Source organism: Phasianus colchicus, chromosome 22 (genome assembly GCF_987193195.1).
Source record: "Phasianus colchicus chromosome 22, bPhaCol1.hap1.1, whole genome shotgun sequence".
Lineage (NCBI taxonomy): Eukaryota > Metazoa > Chordata > Aves > Galliformes > Phasianidae > Phasianus > Phasianus colchicus.
In genome coordinates this window covers 4,379,819-4,399,155 of record NC_143457.1, presented here as the reverse complement: position 1 = coordinate 4,399,155, position 19,337 = coordinate 4,379,819, and the positions used below count along the sequence as shown (strand labels likewise).

The 19,337-nt window shown below is 47.9% G+C and overlaps 1 protein-coding gene across 4 annotated transcripts in view; it reads right to left on the bottom strand.

The window, feature by feature from the left end:
• RERE (arginine-glutamic acid dipeptide repeats) overlaps positions 1 to 19,337 on the bottom strand; it is a 167,013-nt gene that overhangs the window by 120,617 nt on the left and 27,059 nt on the right. For 2 of the 4 annotated variants that reach the window (XM_090123046.1, XM_031613499.2), the window contains exon 1: positions 12,129 to 12,590. The exons of 1 other annotated variant lie outside the window; for it this stretch is intronic. The gene's annotated coding sequence lies outside the window, so the exon portion shown is untranslated. Of the gene's footprint in view, positions 1 to 9,178; positions 9,308 to 12,128; positions 12,591 to 19,337 lie in introns of those variants that run through there. One more of the 4 variants, XM_031613498.2, reaches the window with a different exon arrangement.

Genomic DNA, 19,337 nt, shown 5'->3' with positions numbered 1-19,337 from the left:
TTCTGGGCAGTTTTACACACTGGCTTCCATAAAAGTAACGCAATCCCAAATTAACCCTGGGAGAAATGAGACTTGTTTAAGAGCAGCTACGTACAAGTCAACAGTCTTAGAAAGTTTCTGTATAACCAACACTTCCCCAGATAAGGTAGCCAGAGTTGCAAGCTCCTCAGAACCCCTCAGGTGATTTCAGAGGATGCTCTAATGGCCTCTCTAGTTGTAATTAGTGGGAGGGAGCAAGCAAGGAGCAACAGAGAGTAAACAACACCAGGGATTACTTCCTTCTCTCCGAAGCCAGTCAGGCTCATGTAAATGATTACAGCAATATAGGTCTGAGTAACACAAAGCAACAGTCCCATAGCACCACTTACAAACAAAGTTAAGACTTGTTAAAGCGTTCCTATAGTGCAGTGTAGCTCCCTGCTGCAATGGGCTGTGGGGGAGGAAGGCCCACAGGGCTGCACAGAGCTGCTACTGCAGTCAGAGCTGTTATCTGGGGAGCATCACGTCACCTGGACTGAGACAACACCTGGTTGCTTAACAATGTTTAAAAAACAAAGTTGACAATTATGCTGTGACACACAGATTTATTTATGTATTAATACTATAGTTTTATCAGTCACAACGACTTTGCTTGCCTTCCAACAACCACATCAAGCCAGCAGTGGGCCAGAGGACAGCTCAGCCAACCAAGCACAAATAACAAGAGACAGCAAGAGAGAGGCAGGAGGAAAGCTCAGGCCAGCAGCAGCCAACCTCTGTGCCAACCCATGCACCAACAGCTCTGTTACAGCCTCCCATACATCACACACCACCGGAGATTCATTTGCTGAGCGAGGCAGTGGAAAACAACAGATTTTCCAGATGTAAAAAGGGAGAGCTTGGTGTCATCCACGCAGATTCCTTGCAAGGCAAGTCTGTGGCAAAAAAGATCTGTAATATGCTTAGTCAACGGGAAAAACATAAACATTAACAAATACTGTCCATTCCAACCAGGGAAACACCAACAAAGAAATCGAAGCAGCAAGAGAAACTCCTGGCACAACAGCAAGGCTGAAGAGCACTGATGTAAAGTGCAGTCATACATCCATTGCACAACAGCCCTGGCTTCAGCAGGAACACATGATTATCAGTTGTGACTACATCACACACCTAATGCCCGCCTGTGAAGCCACTTGCTTCAAGAAAGGACTCAGTGTAATATGAAAGCTTTCCTTCGTGTGTATTTGGGTGAGACCACAGCTGCAGAGGTCACACACAGACCGTGCAGATCTCTACCTGCTGTAGTGTTTTACTTTGGTACCTCCACATCTACATCTGAACAACCATCTGTGTTCAAGGAATGTTTGGATGTTGTGTTGAGGGACGTGGTTTAGCGAGAACCATTGGTGATGGGTGAATGGTTGGACTGGGTGATCCTGCGGGTCTTTTCCAACCTTAGTGGTTCTATGATTCTATCTATTGTCATTCTCAGTACATACAGCTATGCCTTTGCATTTTCTTAAGTATCTGCCCTTTTAAACAAGCCTTTCATCTTCTAGAAAGCCTCAAAAAAAATATCTTTATTTAAAGCACTCAAACTAAAACTAGTTTGGGTTATTTTTGGGAAAGCCTTTCTTGGAGCAGCAAACAAAGGCCCAAGTCCTGCTCTTCAGCCACGTTAGCTGTTTCATTCAACTCCACACAACTATTGACTTCAATTACCCAAAATGGAAGAACAACTGCAGGGTGGGCTCCTGGGCCAGGCATGGCCACAAACACACAGCCTTAATTCAATCTGGTGGTGTGGCTTCAACTTTCACAACAGTGGAAACACGAAGAAATGCTGCTCTTCTAGCCTTACCACAAGGGGAAAAAAAAAAACCCAGTACAGAGTTAACAAAGGGTAATGGACATTCACAAGCCCTGGTTTTGTCGTCTGCTGTTTTAGCATGCTTTCGCATAAGCAGTAATGGGAGGAGTGCCTTTGATTTCAGAGCTGGGTCTCGCTTCCTTGGAGCAGCAGCTTGCTCCGAGTGACAGAGCAGGCAGCAGAGCTGTCCTACAAAGCCTCTCCCAGCACAGAAGCCCTGTTGTAATCAGGAGATTAAGTGTGCTTATTCGTGTGTGAAATACTGACTTGATCTCTGTCTCACATTAGAGGCTGTCTACAGCAACCGGTCAGCAGATTCTTCATAATTTCCTAATGCTTCACAACTGCAATGTATTAAATTACATCTCACTTCCTTTAGTGCGTTTACAGAATACAGCTAACAAGCGCCAGTATTTAAAGCAGCAAAACCTCACTGGTGGCAGTGTGATATGCATGATGCTCTGGGCACAAGGATATCATTCCAAGAGCAAACGCTGCTGTGCAACAAGTGTGGGAACAGAAAGCAGAGACCGAAGCACACCTGCAGTCCCAACCCACAGCACAGCTCATGGCCTCTCTGTATGCCATGCTGAAGATTATCCCACGTCCCTGACTTTATCTTCTTGCCTCTCCCAATAGCAAGGACTTGAATCACTCCATAACATTAAGGCACGTTTCCCTCATTCAATGCACAACGTTGTGCAATTGTAATTATTTCACTTGAATCAGAGGGGCAGTTTCCTCCCACACCGTCAGCGGCTGCACGTTGAAGATAACAAATGGTGGTGAACAGCTCGTTAGGAAATAAACCATCTCCTTATGTTGTAAGATTTTAGCACAAGAAGGGAACCACAGAAATCCCACAGACCGTCTTAGCTAACAACAAGGGAAATGAGCAGACGTAGCTTGTCAGCATGGGACCATCCAGCAAACAGAAAAAACTGTCTATGGCCATTTTCAGATTATAAGTCTAAATCTCTACTACTTATAAACCTCTACTGCAACTACCCTGTCCAGCTGCCAGCTTCCACAGCACACATGAACACCAGATTTCTATTTATCCCATGGAATCCAATACAGCTTCTCACCTTGCAAGCCAGCGGATGGCTTCTCCCTCTGGTCTCATTCACTTCTCTCAAAGTCAGTGAACAAGCTTCCCCCCTTTTTTTTTTTTTTTTAAACCTTATAATACCTCTTCCATGTGTATGTAGCATCAAACGTAACACAGAAATCCACTTACACAGTAACCATGGTACTGCTCTGGGCTGCTGATTCCCCCATCAGCTCTGAATAACCCCAATTCAGAGCAATGCCCTTCCCAACCTCCCGCAGCCTTTCCCCACCCCAAGAAGAATTGCATCAGCAACCTGCTGACCACTGCTAATAAATCCACTTAAAAGCAGTTCATAACTGGCTGCGTTTTTCATGAGAAAAGGGGAGAAAATATTAAGAAATGTTCCAAATGATTAGTTTGCCTCTAATCTAAACCAAGAGGAAGTGTTTTAAGACCACATGAAATAACTTCTGACTTCGGTCACGCTTTAGACATTAAATTCTACTTCCAGTACTCTCAGTGCAGACTCTTAACTATTGTATGACTGAAGTGATGGCATCTAATGTAGCAGGATGAGGCAATATAGCTGGATTAATGTATTTAGGTCTGATCTTGTAAGCTGCTGAGCACGGTGATTTGCAAAATTAGACCATAAACCATTAAGTGTCGAACAAGTGATGCAAAGCGTTATTAAGCCGCACAAGAAGCGTGCTGGCCTCTTTCACATTGCAGCACTACCACCCCCAGCAGCAGGCCTGTGGCACATGCTGCCCTCTGCATCCCTGCTCCCACACTTCTAGCACCAGCAGCCCCAGAGCAGGGCTCAGCAGCCTCCTGGCATGCAACCGAGTTCCCTCCTGCAACCCCAGCCCAGCCAGGAGCCGGCCAAGCACTGCTTCCCAGCACAGCAGGAGCTGAGGCACCCAGTGCCAGCTGCCCAGCAGTTGGAGCCCAATTAAACGTACCCAGCACATCAGCCTGTTGTCTCCTGCAGTCCTGCAGCCTCTCCCTGGAGATAACTTATACGGCTTAGGTGAGATTTATTACCCGCTGACGAGCTCTTAACATATGCTGAATTATGATCTGGCCTCTGAATCAGAATGAACTTTGGTATGAGCAGGTATTTCAAAATGCAACTGCACTGAAAAAGGAATCGAAACAAATTTTCCAGTGCAGCTTTAGTATCAAATTGCATTGGTAAGCCATGACAGAACAAGGGAAGCTCCTACAAAAGAAATTCAGTTTTGAAGAAAATGACACCAGTGTTTATGGAGCAAGTCTGGCCTGGCCAGAGTTTCCTCGAGCTGTAAGCTATCCATGACTGCAATGCAAAAAACACATTGCAGAACCTCATGCTTAATACTTCCAATGGTTATTTCAGCTGTGTCAGCAGCGCTCAGCACCTCAGTGAAGATGCAGGAACGCAGCACAGGCAGCCCTGTGTCTGGGAACTGCTGAAAGACACACAGGCAGAACAGCACCCCGAGGTAAGCAACCCCCAGCTGTGCTTTGGAGCCCACAGCTGCACCCATTTCTCACATCAACAGTGTTTTAATCACAACTTGGACCACTCATAACTCTCCATTCCAAAATGCACCTCTCTTCAGCAACAGCAGCACATACCGGTGTAAGGAGAACAGACCCAAGGTGAAGGATTACCAAACCTCACCGAAACCTATCCAAACAGATGGCATCATTTGTTTTTTTTAAATGCTCTTTAGCATTTACAGCTGGAAGTGACAAATAACCAACGTGCTTTGAATATGCAAATTGTAGGAACAACACAAAAGAGGACAATGTAATTTCTTTTAAAGACAGGCAGTCATAATGTTGAAACAGACTGCAACCAATTTTCATACACTATTCATAATTACTTTATTACACTGTGAAAGGGTAATCAGTTTCCAAATGATCTAATAACCTTGGGCTGCTCTTAACTCTTTTATATCAGTCTTAACTACAAACACAGGCTAGGTCTCCAGCTCGAAGGCAATTACAATGATCTAATATTAAACATGCAGGATAGTGATGTTCTTCCTCTCGTGCTCTCACACAAACCAGCACACGAGATTACCTAAGAGCATTCAATTAATAAGCAGGAACTGCTATACAGAAAAATCCATTCCCAGCTCTGATCTCAAAGGAATAGCTTTATTATCGGGAAAGGGAAATCTGATTTTTGGCTCCTTTGTTAGATTTCAATAGGAAATGGAGCAAATGCGGTATGTTTTGACTGCCTGTAACAAGGCAGTCCTACAGGGATCTGTCACTATGGCAGACCTAAGGACGGGGGCTTTGTTCCACCCCGTAAGTGCCTGAGTTGTGCTGACTCGTGCCACGGCTCAGTCGTTTTCATAGCCATGTGTGATTTAAGTTAACTACGTGCCGACGCCACGTCCCATCAGTAGGCACTGCCTCAACCTGAGAGCCCTCAGAGCAAACCTCAGCTCCCTGCATTGCCAGGCCTGGTGCTGGGCTGCTGCAGTGCACCTGGGCAGGGCACCAGCAGCCACGGAGCTTCCAAGGGCAGAGGAAGTGGCATGTTGGTTCTATCAGAGGTAAACAGATTAATTGCGCAGGCTGATTAGATTAAGAGGCTGAAAACCTCCACGATGGAGAATGAGGGAACCTGAAGCTCCAACATCGTGTTTATGTTACCGCTATCATTTTACAGCCCAGATAAACGAGCTGTGACGGAGCAATGCGTTACACTACCAATGCAGTGGTTGAACCCTGAACTTCCTCCAGTCCCTAACAGCCACCAAAACAGCCCCCAACCTCCTGAAACAAGATCAGCTCACCCACAGAACCCAACGTTCCATCTACCCAATGCCCTTCATTCTAAACACGCAGGACGTAAGCTTATCAGACCCCAGATGCTGCAGAAACACCTACTGTGTATTAACAGGATCTCAGCTTTATCTCAAAACCAACTCATTTTATCTCTCTAAATAAGTTCAAGAAGAAAACAGCACCAAAAGCAAAGCACACAGGGTTTTGCATGTTTCAAGAAGATTCAAATCAGCGCCTGAGACAAAGCCAGCTACCCGTACCAAACCAGCATGACAGACATAAGGGTTCCCTCTCCTAAGCTTGGCAGGTTTGAGCACACCTTTACCCACCAAACAGCTCTTTAATTAAGCCATTTTAAAAGAGAGTTGGGAAAATCTGCCAATACCTACTATCTGGTACCACTGCCACACTCCAATTCTGCAATTTCACACTGTATTCTTGTCTGAATTAAATCCATTCCTAAAGAAACCTAACCAGGTCAAAAGTTGCTATGAATTCCCCAAGCGTACAGATACACCACCAGCACCAAATTTACTGCCTCTGTTTATCTCGTGCTTTTGCTAACATTAGGAAAAAGCACATTTCTAAACCCACCACTGTACAAAAACACATGCTTAGAATTACAAGCAAGCATACAAATCACGACCAAATTCTATTCCAGTAGCAAAATGTTTATCCAGTCACAAAGGCCTTTTCTTGGCAAAACTTGAAAATAAGTTTCCTAAAGAAGGCCAGCTGCCTTTAATTATTTACATTTGTCAGTGCTGTTTGTTCACACCTTGCATCCAAGGGTCAGAACTCCAATCACAACCCCAGGCAAAGCTAAGTATAAATATTACTTTTGTCCTTTCTTCTGGAAAGAATCCCAGCTTTGTTATGGAATTTAAGTACAGAAAACAGGTATCCCTCTGATCCATTTACAGAGGTTTCATAAACAAAGCTAACCAGCTTATAAGAAGCTTCTCATGGTCCTTTATTACTTAACCCAGCCTGACACACCAATAGCTGGTCTATGTTCCCATACATCACTGGCTGGCTCTTACTGAGCAGAGCCGTGTGCCACAGGTTACACACAACTTCTGCTTCCTGAGCACCTGAGCTGCAGAGCTGCTTCTGCTTTCTGCTGCTGCACTCGACTGAGCCTCAGTTGTGACTTGTTTCACTACAGCAGCAGGTCAGAGAGAAGTTCTGCTTATAAGCCAGCTACCCCTGGCCTGCAGCAGGGATAGGAAGGGCCAGCAGAGAATCAGGCCAACAGCTGGGACCTGTAACAAGCCCAACCACCACGTTTAATCCGTTCATCCGTCAGAGGCTAGACTAATGCTGCAAAGAAACATCCTTAATTTGAAAATCCCTTGGGGAAAAACAGCATTTCGTGTACGATGATCATCAACACGTATCCATTTCTGCACCCTCTGTCTTCTTAATTGCTTTGGGTTTGTTTGTACACCAGTCAGCAGACCTCAGGTGAAACACCACGTTAGCAGCACATACCAACAGACTGCAGAAACATTGGTTTTTACTGTTTCCCAATCCCATTTTAGTCCTCTTGGAGCATACAGAGAGAAGTTGTGTTGATGCTATATCTGCTTAAGGAATCCCAGAACCAAGAAACATCAGCACACACACGCTGACCTAAGAGCCAGGGGCAGCCCTATAAAGCTGTGTGCTCAGTGAAGGGCACATCTCCACCAGAGCAACCTCCTCACAGCCTGCAGCACCCCACGTCCCAGACAGCTGCCTTCTGCAGCTACAAACCCCAACCATAGCTATCAGCAGCAGTTAGTAGGGACCCTCAGCGTGCATCAGGCTGGATTTGCAGTCAGTCTGACTCGGTGGAGATGTGCCCTCTGTTCACCTGCTGCACGTGTCCCGTTCCATCTGCATTTCAGCAGCAGGAAGACGAATCTCAGCTGCCAACATGGAATGGCTCTGTTTCTATAAAGCTTTTCTATAGGTGTTGAATACAACCTTGTAAGTGCTCCACCCGCACAGAGGTCCATCCCTGTGGCAGCAACAGCACAAACCAGAAGCTGCAGCAGCTGCTGGGACCTCTGGGCTGTGCGTACGGGTTGGTGAAGGCTATGCTACCTAAAAACAAAGCCTTAGGATTAAAGCTCAATAACAAACAGCTTATATCTTTACACAAAGTACAAACAAAAGCCCTCTGGGATGCGCTATTAACCACTCACGCTGGGAAACAAAAGTCCCACCTCATCACCTCCAGGTAAAGAAGAGCTGAGACACCAAGAGAATCCCCACAACCTGCGCTAAAGCTGCAGACAGCCAACGCAGGCAGAACAGCTGCGTGCAGCACTGTGGTAATTACAATTAAGGGCTCATCTACTTCACATAGAAGCCACTCAAAGAGGCACAACAGAACCAACCGCCCGCCCGCACCGAGGGCCACAGCAACAGAGCTACGGGGGGATTCAAGGCACAGTTGTGGCTATTTGAAGTAAAACAAAGCACTATCAACTCTAACACACACACACAAAGGAAGCGGGAGGATACATGACGTCAGCCCTCGCCTCAATTCATAAATCCCAACCACAAGAAAAGATAAATTCTTCACTGCCTTTTTCTCTGGAAAGCTGCTCACATGCAGCCCGAGCCTCACCGTGCACCAGAGCAACGCTGCTCCCCAGCAGGAGGGAGGAATGGTGGAACCCTCCCAGCACAGCCACATCCAACAGCTCACTGCCACCTTCTGCTGCTCCCACCGAGCTCGATAAAAATAGTTGAAACGCTGCTAAATTACAGGGCTGGAAACACAAATAAGGGCTTTTTAAACGCTGCTCCCACACGCTTCTCAACTTGCTGCTAAGCGCCTGAAATGTCTGTCTTGTGATATTTACTAGGCTCTCTAAGTCCTGAAATACGCCGTCGTCTGTAAGAACAAAAAACTGACAAAAACACCGAGCTGGCTGCGCGGCTGGAACTAATTGCCTGCAGATTAATGGCTTTACATCGGCATAGCGCTCCTCTGTGTGCCGGGCTTTAAGTCCTGTTTACTTCCAGCTCCCAGAAGGAACATTGCTGGATATCTGAGAGTCCCTCAAACCCAGCCCTGCTGCCTCACGTTGGGCTCCAACCAGGCCCGGGTGCCGTCGCAGGGGAGCAGTGTGGGCACGGAGCAGCACGGGGAGCTCAGGCTCTGCCGCTCCGAAGCCGTTCTATGCGGGGCGAGAGCGCTCCGCCTGGGTCAGCCCCAGCCTCCATCTCCTCATCCCATCTGCTTCAAGTAAGAAATTACACGCCTCACATCCGTTTAGCTTGTTGGATTCGCAACACAGAAGTGAAGCGAAAGGGTCCGCACGCATCCTGAGCTCCTCACCCACCGAGTCGATCCAACTTTCCCCATAGGGTAAAAACAACGCCCGGACAGCAGCACGGTCCCAAATGCGAGGAGCCCCTGCGCACACCCTCCGGGGACGGAGCGCCCGCGGTCCCCCCTCGCACAGCCGCGCCCCGGCACTCACCCGCTGGCGGCGGCGTCTCCCGCGGAGCAGCGAACAAAAGGAGGCCCCTCCGCCGGCCGCCCGGCGTGCAGGCAGCTGGGCCGGGAGCGGAGAGGCGGCGGAGCGAGCCTCGTCCCCCCGGGCCCGCCGCCACCCGCCCGGCAGCGGCAGGAGGCGGGCACGGAGCGCGGCCCGGCGGGCGGCGAGGGGGAAAACCCGGCGCGGAGCGCGGCCCCTCCGAACCGCCCGCACTGCACGGCGGCCTGCGGGGACCTCGGGGCTCCGGTCCGGCGGGGTTCGTTCGAGCCGTTGTGCCGGAAAGCCTGCCCTCCTCCCCCCGCGTGAATTCAGCCGCTCGGTAAAACCCGTTCGCCTTCATCGTACGCTTAAATCGGCCCTTCTGTTTTTTAATAGCGAGCGTTTGTTTACCTGCGGCCGTGCGGCTCGGCACGTAAGGTGCGCTGTGCGGTCGGCACGGAGCAGCGCACGCTTCTGCCCTGCACAGCAAATCCAAGCGAACATCTTACCAGTAAATAAATCGCAGCTGGAGCCCGGCCTGGAGGAGCTGCCTCGGGATCAGCTCCAGCGCCAAGGAGCTGTGGGAGAGCTGCAAACCTGCCCGGGCTGAAACCCAACCCTTGGGTCAGCTCAAAGCAACCACGCGGCATCTATCCTCACTGCAATTTCCTAATCAAATGTGGCCCGACATCTGGCAAGCCACTGAAACGAACTGACTGCTCTAGCGTGTGCTGGAGGAAGTATCGGCTTCCCATGACTTCCAAAAGAGCTTCCCAGCAGAAAGTTCATTCAGGCCAAGTTCCATTTATTTGCAAAAATACTATTTGATGGGAGCTATTAAAACTGCCTTATCACTTCAGGACAGAGCTCCCTGCCACTCTGAACCACTACTCCTAGGAGACGGTGCGTGCCCGCAAAGTGCAGTCAAAAAACCATAAACCTGTTGAACTTGTGTATCCCATTAGAATGCATACTGTTGGTGCGGCATGCAGCAGGACGAGCTGGAGAGCACTGCAGCTTCAGGTGCTGCCTGCAGAGCCAGGTGAACAAGGTGGGGCTTTGGCAGTAGGGCCATCTGAAGTCCCATCTGGTTGTATGCAGCACATGGGAGGTTCCTGAATGAACACAACCACTCCAGCATCCATCACTGCCATGGGGAGCAACTCAGCTTGCACTAATCGGCCTTCCTCCAGCCACGTCATCTGCCCCCATTTCACACAGAGAAACAAAACCACACACCGAGTGCAGCCTCGAGCTCCATTTGCAACGGGCACTTTTCATCTTGCCTTTTGAAAACGGGCTGAAAAAAAATATTTTCTTGGTCGTTAAATCCGTATTTGCCGCTTCCCAACACACCACGGCCGCATCCACTGCTTCTCACGAGTGCACTTCCCAACCTGAGGCCTGTCTCACTCGTGCACAGGCCCAAAAGTGCCACGTACCGTGCTGACAGCTCTGCACAGATCCCACAGCTTCAAGGCGATGCCCACCAGCAGCACCGACAATTACAGACACAGTATTTCACTCATCAGAGGAACAGCTCAAGGTCTACCAGATGCGTATGCTCAAAACAGACTGTAAACAGACTGAATGAGATTAGACTGATGGGATGGGAACTCATTTTCTCTTTAAGAGACATCCAGGGCAAAGAGCTCCACAAACACCTGCCAGCAGCAAACTGGGGCCATCCAGCTCACTGGTTTAAAGCAGATTCAAGTACACCACCTACCTCGCACACACTGCACCAAAGCAATAAAGTAACTTAAATTCATTTTAAGAACACACGGAGATGCGATTGCGACAAGTGCTTTCTAACATCACTTCCCAGCTCAGGCAAGCAACAAGTGTTACGCATTAAACCCCTGCTAAGCCAAACCTATTTTTAAAAGGAGACTTAACACTGTTCTCAGCTTCACGTAAATCAAGCTCTCCCTTCAGGTTTAGAAACGGGGTGGAAGGAAGAGGAAGGGAACAGGTTCAAGGAGAACCAGCTAACAGCATCGCACTGCCGCAGCTCTGCTTCTCTTCTGTCACTTAATCCCAGTCCTCAGCACAAGTTTTCCTACCATCACCGGCTGTGCACATGTTCCCAGCCAGAACAGCAAGGCATTTGACAACAAGAAGCCTCAAGAAGGTGGTTTAAGCTCTGAAATCAGTCAGAGAACTCCCCAGGGGCAATGGTCACCTGGAGGCTCCTCTGCAGAGAGCAGCTCCAACCTGCTGACACCGTGCTATGTATTCCAAACACAAAACCTTTCGTGGAGCAGAGGTGATATTTTGCTCCTTTGCAGACATGGTCTGTTTTATCAGTACCAACACGGCTAAGTGTCACCCAGCTCCCAACAAAGCAGCTCCTGCCACCTACACAGTCCTTCAGACCTGCGTGAGCAGCACATCCACCTACACTCGTGTGTCAGTGTACACCTGCACAGCCCATGGAAACACAAATCCATGTCCATGCAGCTTCGTGCCCAGCTCAGCTGCAGCAGCCCCAGTTAGGAGAGTGCTTTTCCACACTACCCAAAAGTCATCTCTCAGAGGAAATTCAGTGTAACACTACTACTGCTTCTGCACGATCCAAAGGCCAGCATTCATTCTGTAATCCAAACCAAAGGAGAATGTAAGCTCTGCAGTTAAACACAGCGTTCTGCCTGCTTCCTCTCGCACACCTTTCCATCTCTAGCAGGCAATAGAGGCACCAAGTCAGCAAGTAAGACTACTTCAATCTACTTCGGAAATTTGCATCTGCCATTTTCTTAACCATTCCAGATCTCCCTGATGGAACCCGTATTCCTTCTGGGCAGGAACTTCCAGCGTTTTGGGAAGGCTGTTAGGTGGTTCTGTTCTAAGCCTCCATTTACGCAGCACCAAACACAGATCCCGCTGAAATGAACCAGCTCCTACTCTATCATGCATTTCATGGCTCAAAACTTGACTTCCACTCTGTACTTACACAGCACTTGTACTCAGAAGACCTCACATCCACCTGCGAGCCCTTAGGAATCAGCACTAAAATCCACCCCCAGGTCAGTGCTGGGGGCAGGACCCACTAACAGGACCACAGCACCATCACATCCAACTGCCCCAACTGCTGCCCCCCACAATTCCAGGCGCTGCTCCAACTGCCACCAGCCACCCCCTGGGCAGCCAGTGCCACCTTCGGGCCCCACTCTTGATTCCATCAGGAGCAAAGCATTGACATCCCTCTGAAAAACAAAGCAGTACTCACTGCCTGCTCGTACAACTGCTTGTGATTAAGTCACGTCGGGTTCGTTCTCAGCCCATCTGAAACCCATGACACAGCCCAAGGAGGGCTGCTGGTACAGTCAGCACATCACCTCAGCTGCAGAGTGGTGATAGAGACTTCAAGGACATGAAGGGAGCCCTGCAGAACTCCGCTCTGCACGCCTGAAAGAAATCCGCTGGGTTATTTTTATACAGCATCTTGGATGCATGCAGCATTTCTGTCACAGTAGGGAAGAGAGAAAACAAAAGTTGCTCCCCCAGGGAGCTGTGAAGACTGCTAAAGCAATTTCACATGCTGGAAATCTCCGGATTTTACAGAAAGACCGAGCTGAGGAAGTGTTGAGGAAAAAATGAAAAAATAAACAGTTGTTGCGGAGCCCACTAGGAGCTCTTTGTGATCTCAAGTCCCCACACAATTAAGTGAGCGTTCAGAGCAGTGCCAGCCTGCAGCCTCCCCCCTGCAAATGCTGAGAAGCCAAACTCCTGAGGCAGACAGTGGGTGGGGAATGGAGCACCCTGCCTGTCCTGCTCAGCACAAGGGCACAACTCAAGCATCAGGTCCAGTCCCAGGCCCCCGGCACCAGGGGGGTGGGCACACAAGGAGAGCCCCAAAGGCCCTGAGGCTGAGGACAGGGCTGGAGCATCTGCCAGGCTGCTCTGCCTGGGAGAGAGGAACTGGAGGAGGGGATCCCACCCCTGTCTAGGAAAACTTGGGGGGGGGAAGGGGGGGAAGGAACAGAGTCAGGCTCTGCCAAATGGTGCCCAAGAACAGGACACAGGTACAAAATGGAGCACAGGAGCTCCCCCAGACCACCAGATACATCCTCACTGTGCTGGTGACCAAGCATTGGTACAGGCTGCACAGAGAGCTGCTGGGGCTCCTTGCTGGGGTCCTGTGGCTTCAACACAGCTACCAGAAAAGATGAATACAAGGAAGGGGCAGGGGACAGACTTTTCCTTTCACGTTTTAAGCTGGCTTTGGGACAGTGCTCCAAAGTAGCTGCACCTCCAGGAGGAGGAAAGCCAGCATGCTCACTTTGGGAAGAGCTGAGCAAGAAGTGATGAAAGGTCATTCAGATGACCGAGGTGAGGAACTCGGTGACTTGGCAGGATGTTTACACCAAAAGCTTTCATGTACTTCATCTAAGTATGTAAGTACAAAACATAATCAATTCAGTTGGGATACTGTGACCAAGCTGCTAGAGAACAAGGAGCGAGACAGGCAACCTGAAACCCAGCTACAGCTCTGCACAGCAGGAAACCAAAACAAGGCAGGAGAGGCAGACACTGAAGCAGAAAAAGTTCACATCTGTCAGAAAATCCTTGCCCTGGAAAACGCCAAATTGCAGAATGATGCTGAGTAAACTGAAAACATCACAACAAAATCCAATTCTATCCACCAGATTGTGGTATGCATACAGCAATAGCTCAACCTGCTCAGCAACCCCTTGAATTTAACTCTAAGGTGATACACTGCTTATGTCTGAAGGTATGAAAGCAAAAAGGAAAACAAAAAAGACATTTGCTAAAAGCCACAACAAAACAGGAAAAAAATTAACATACGTGAAAATTTAATCCATGGATTGAAGAAGGTAATTAAGTGTTAATTATCATAAGAACCAGCAAGATGAAACCTTCACTACACAGCAATGCTGTGGGTTGTACAAAAATCCATGGCGGGGGTATGCAGTCAAGCACAGAAGGGAAGGAAGAAGCAAGCAAACATCTTTTCAACTCCATCAAAGCAGCTGTACAACAATGGAAACTTGCCCATTCTTCCCTCCAGTTTCAACTAAAAGTTACTTTGGGAATGGAAAATTTGATACCTCTATCAACAGCCTGTGGTATGTTTAAACTATTATAACACAAAGCATGCTCAGACTCACAAGCGAAAGGAAATGACTGCCAAATGCTTCCTTTACAACCTCTCCAAAATAAGACAGATTCTTTACCAAGAGATTTTCTCAACACACCACAAATAGCAGCCATGAGCACACAGACACACCAAGTTAGCTGTGGATTTACAGGCTCTCACTGAAGACATAGCAGAGATAGAAAACATGACTACAGCTCCCCACATTTTTCATATAATAATCATTTTCACATTCAAAAGCTTCAGAAATTCAATAGCTCTCCTTAAGTTACAATAAGCACAGGATGTGACTGTAGCTATAACAATCTGTCCCTCCAGATGCACAGATACAACCTACAAACAGGAAATTTCTACTCCGATCTTGAAGAAATGTTAACAGTTTGGAACCACGCGAGTCCAGTTCCGTGAGGGGGGAAGAAACCCTTCACTTCCCAAATCTATGGGAAAACATGGCAGGTATGGCAGTAACTCAGGCTCTGCTCCACACAGCCCTGCAGCATGGAATGAGGTGAGGGTGCTGAGCTCATTCCTGTACCCACTCCCCTCCACAAACTCATCTGTAAGAGCCAACACGAGGCCAGCTTCTGTCTCATAGATCAAAAACTGATTCTTTCTCCAATGCATGCCCCATCCCTGCAGGCATTCAAGGCCAGGCTGGATGTGGCTCTGGGCAGCCTGGTTTGCTGGTTGGCAACCCTGCACATAGCAGGGGGTTGGAACTGGATGAGCATTGTGGTCATTCAACTCAGGTCATTCTATGATTCTACATCCAACTAAGAGCCTAGAGAAGCGCACAGAGGTAAGAATCTCAACCAGACGTTAGCACATGCCTATCTTCTCCGTGCTACAGCATCCTGACTTAGGGAAGACGACCTTTTGTCCTACTGAAAAACGTCTCTCTACACTTAGCATCACTTTTGAAAGAAATTTACAACCATACAGCTCATGGAGCACCGTGAGCTCCCTTACATCATACACATTACATCAGCAGCTTGCTGGACTCATCTTTGTTTGCTGCCAGGACAGACAGAGGCTTACTGAAATGGGAACATCTCACACACAGCAGGCTTCAATGGAACAAAAGGCAGCAGAGGATTTGGATAGCCTTTATCAGCCAATTAGCAGGCAAAAAGGCCCTTCCAAATTATTTCCATACTAAAGATGAAGAGGTGGCAATGAGTTAAACATGCTTTACACTTGCTTGTTAAACACCCACCGCTGCAAACAGAGCCTGCTGTAAATGTTAATGTACATCAGCTCTGTGCTACTTGTCACAACAAGGCATGTTTTCCTACCAGCACTGAACACAAGGGCTCCCAAATGCTGCTCACATGACTCTGTTTGACTCCCAGCTTCCTCCTTGCAAAGGGCACATGGTTTGGCCACCCAGCTGCCCCCGGCTTCCCCATGTGCCATGCAGCTCCACCAGACCCATAGGTGTGTGTCAGCCTCGTGCTGGAGGAAGGCTGCAGGGGCAATGAGGCAATTTCTCCCTAACACACCTCTTACAATGAGCCAACAGAACAAAAATTAACAGCAGAGGCATCCCAGGTCTTCTATTCAGGTTCTCTCCATATAACCTGGCAAGAAATCACAGCAATCCACAGGAAACACCACTAAGAAAAGCAGAATACGTCATCTCCATCAGAGCAGGCAAGCAAGCAATTTGGAGGGAAACTGGTACACCAGGTAAGTGAGAGCTATCTGCATAATTGTTTCAAAGCACATGCAGAAAGAAGTCTGCAAACATCAAAGTAACCCCCCCAAAAAACTCCAAATTGTGTTCCAGAAATGACATCTCTGATTAAATCAACTGCCTGCAGATTGCAAATCAAGCCTGAACTGAAATGCACGCGCATGTACCTATTAAAAGGCACTTCTAAAAAACAAACATTCACTTAAGAAAATATTTACATGTTCTACATTAAACTTGCATGAAAAGCAAACACGCCTGGACAAAAGGAGAGCTTCACATGATGCGATGCAGGTTTCTGGAGTAACAACAAACAAGCAGCTTCATAGGCATAAGAAACCTCTTACAACAAGCAGGGCTCCAAAGCAATCCGTCTGTGACCACCACTGCTTCAATCAGGTCAGGCTGCAGCATGCCACCTAGTGTCAGACTCCTTGCACGAGTGATGCTCAGGAAAAACAAAACACCAAAATACTGGAAGCCCAAAGGAGCCACCCGGACCACACGCACGTTTGGTTTTGCAGTTCTAAGTTTTAGGCCTTCAGTTCTCTCTTTGAGTTCCGACAACCGCCCGACCAAAAGGATGACAGAAACCATAAGTCAGGGATGTAAGCAGCACCACAGGCAGTTCTTCAGTAGACACATTTCCAGTCCAGCTAGCAATTCAATTCACCCAGACAAGAAAAACACTGCGCAATGAGCATGGGAATGGCGAGGAGCACAGGCTGGTCCCCTGACACGCGATACAAGGAACGTTAGAGGCGTTCTCTGTTTGGCCTATGAGCCATTATTTCATTCTGTTCTGAGCATCACAGCTGTCCTTTCATTAGGTTAGCTACAGAACTGCTGAATTTTAATGTCAGTGGTTTATCAGCACCAAGGATGCACGTACACCTCACGAGTTCATTAATAATCCATTAAGACGACTTGTATTAGAGCGTGGCAGGCAACTTCCTCATGAAATGAAATCTCTTTCTTTGCCTTTTAAGATCTGAATGTGCCAAAGGTGGCATATCAAGATGTGAACACAATTCAAAGGCTACACTTGCTGTTCCAATTTCCCTAACAAGTCATTAGGCAATCGCAGAACACGCACTCTGTCATCTATTTCTCCCTTGTTTGTAACCTCCAGTCATTGCTTTAGAATGGAAGTGTTCAGAATACGTCCACAGCAATGTGTGCCTGCCTGTAACACAGACACATGAGGGGAAAGGGTGAGTTCCCCCCCAGATCAATGGCTGAAGACAGGAGGATGCCAACATGCAGCCCGACACACGGCTGGAAGATGGCCTCAACAGGGCATTAATTGTCAGCAGTGCACATGAAAAAAGTCAGCCAGATTTGTAGAGAAGAAAGGGAACTGGAGAGCTCACTATTTCCAGTCCCAGGGGGATAAAGCACAGCTGCGAGTCATGGTTAAATATTAACAGTGAATGCCAATTCAAGAAAGCAACACAGGAGCTGAGTCCCTCACCTCCACATGCAGATGTGTAAGCAGTGGCTGCTTAGGCCTTGGCCCATTACTCAGCTTACAGGCTCAAAGGATACCAGACCCAGATCAAATTGAATTCCACTGCTAGCACCATTCGAAGGACGAGCAACAGGACATGCAGGTGTCACAGTGCTGCTGTGGTTCCCTTTTACTGCCTTCTCAATAAAATCCATACTTTGGAACGCCAATAACCAGACGTGCAAGAGATGTATTTTGTCCACTGCAGTCTGCTCATGTAAAGGAGGTCAGCAGTAAGCCAGGCAGTGCTGTATGACTCCATCCCTGGAGCAATGCACACAGTGCCTTTCACGGCTTCCTCGATGAAAAAAAAACCATAATTAGATCTCCTTTTTGTCAGCTCACTCAGTATGAAGATCCATACAACTGAGGGAGGGCTCTTAGACTCAGAAATCAAGCAGCTCCTAAGAATACCACTGCACCCGTTTCAGATTAAAGCCTTCAAAGCCTCCCCTTCATTAATCTACCCAAAGGCAGGAAGCACTGCGCTTTGCTCTTCAGTTTCAGAGCTTGGGTGGTGGTGGTTTTTCTTTTTTTCCTCCTTTTTTTCTTTTCTTTTTTTTTTTAAATAACCTTTAAGATTGCTCTCTGTTGATTAAACCATTTTCATGCTTCAGTGAGTTTGATTCCTATTAGTTCAGACTGCAGAGAGCGCATTGATTTTTACTATAGTCAGGATCAAGAACAGTAACAGCTTTGCAAATTAGGCAACTGCTCACAACGTTAACTAGAAAAATACATCCAGGGCAATAACACACAAGCGTCCAGAGCACTCTTCTATACCAACAAATGCGAGCAAACAAGCTTATAACAACTTTAACCTTAACACTTGAGAAAGGAGGCACTCCATGCACTGCAGCCTGCTCAGATCCTGTTAGCTCTGCTGATAAGGAGCCAGAACACTGAGAAAGGCTCTAAATTACCAACAGCTCATCTTCCAGCTCTGAGTTACCATCATCACACCATCCGAATCACCACACTGGGCTTCAGCCCACTGAACAGACATCACAACTGGAGTGCTCTGGTAGGCTGCTTGTTCTTCTCATCCCAAATGAAGCTTTTACACAAACAGATCTATGCAGTTTTTGTGTTACAGCCTTTCACAGAGCTGCACTGTAAATCAAATATTTTATTCCACAGCCTGCAGCTATTCCCACATTTAATAATTGACATGGGAGACAAGTTTTAATCTTCCATCAGCCTGAAACAATTACTATCCTCAAAACCACTCGAGTTGCAAGTAAAGACTACCAGTTCCGTATTACCTGAATATTCTGGGAAAACATTTTCTTTTCCAGAGGACACACTTGAAGTGCTCTCAGCACAACACCACCCAGCATCCCCACACCAATTCCTGGCTTTGATACCTGGATGGCCAAGCATTCCCAGCAGTCACACTTGACCTGGAAGGAAAGAAGCAAAGCTGTCCTGCTGCACAGGAGAAAGCCGTCCAGCCAGGCTGCAAGGTGAGCCTCCTCCATCCAGGAGCACGAACTGCAACTTTATGTAAGACCTTAAACTAGAGTGGGATTTTATTTTTAGATATTAGAGAAATAGTTCTCATGCTTGGAGAAAAATCTATTGAAAAGCTATGCGTGACCTGCAAGCACGTTCTATTTTTATGCAATTACTGCCAGCGGTCTTCTCAGGTTTTAAATTGCTTGTCAGGAGGAGATCAGCTTTTAATTTAGGACGTTACTCCGAGGGTCAGAGCAGCACTGCCAGCTCCGTGCCATGCTCAACACCAGGGCCACACGGGCAGCCCCTCACAGCCGCCCAGGGCACAAAGGGATGGGTACACAGCCACTGCCTGCTGGAGCTGAAGGCCATCCACCCCTTC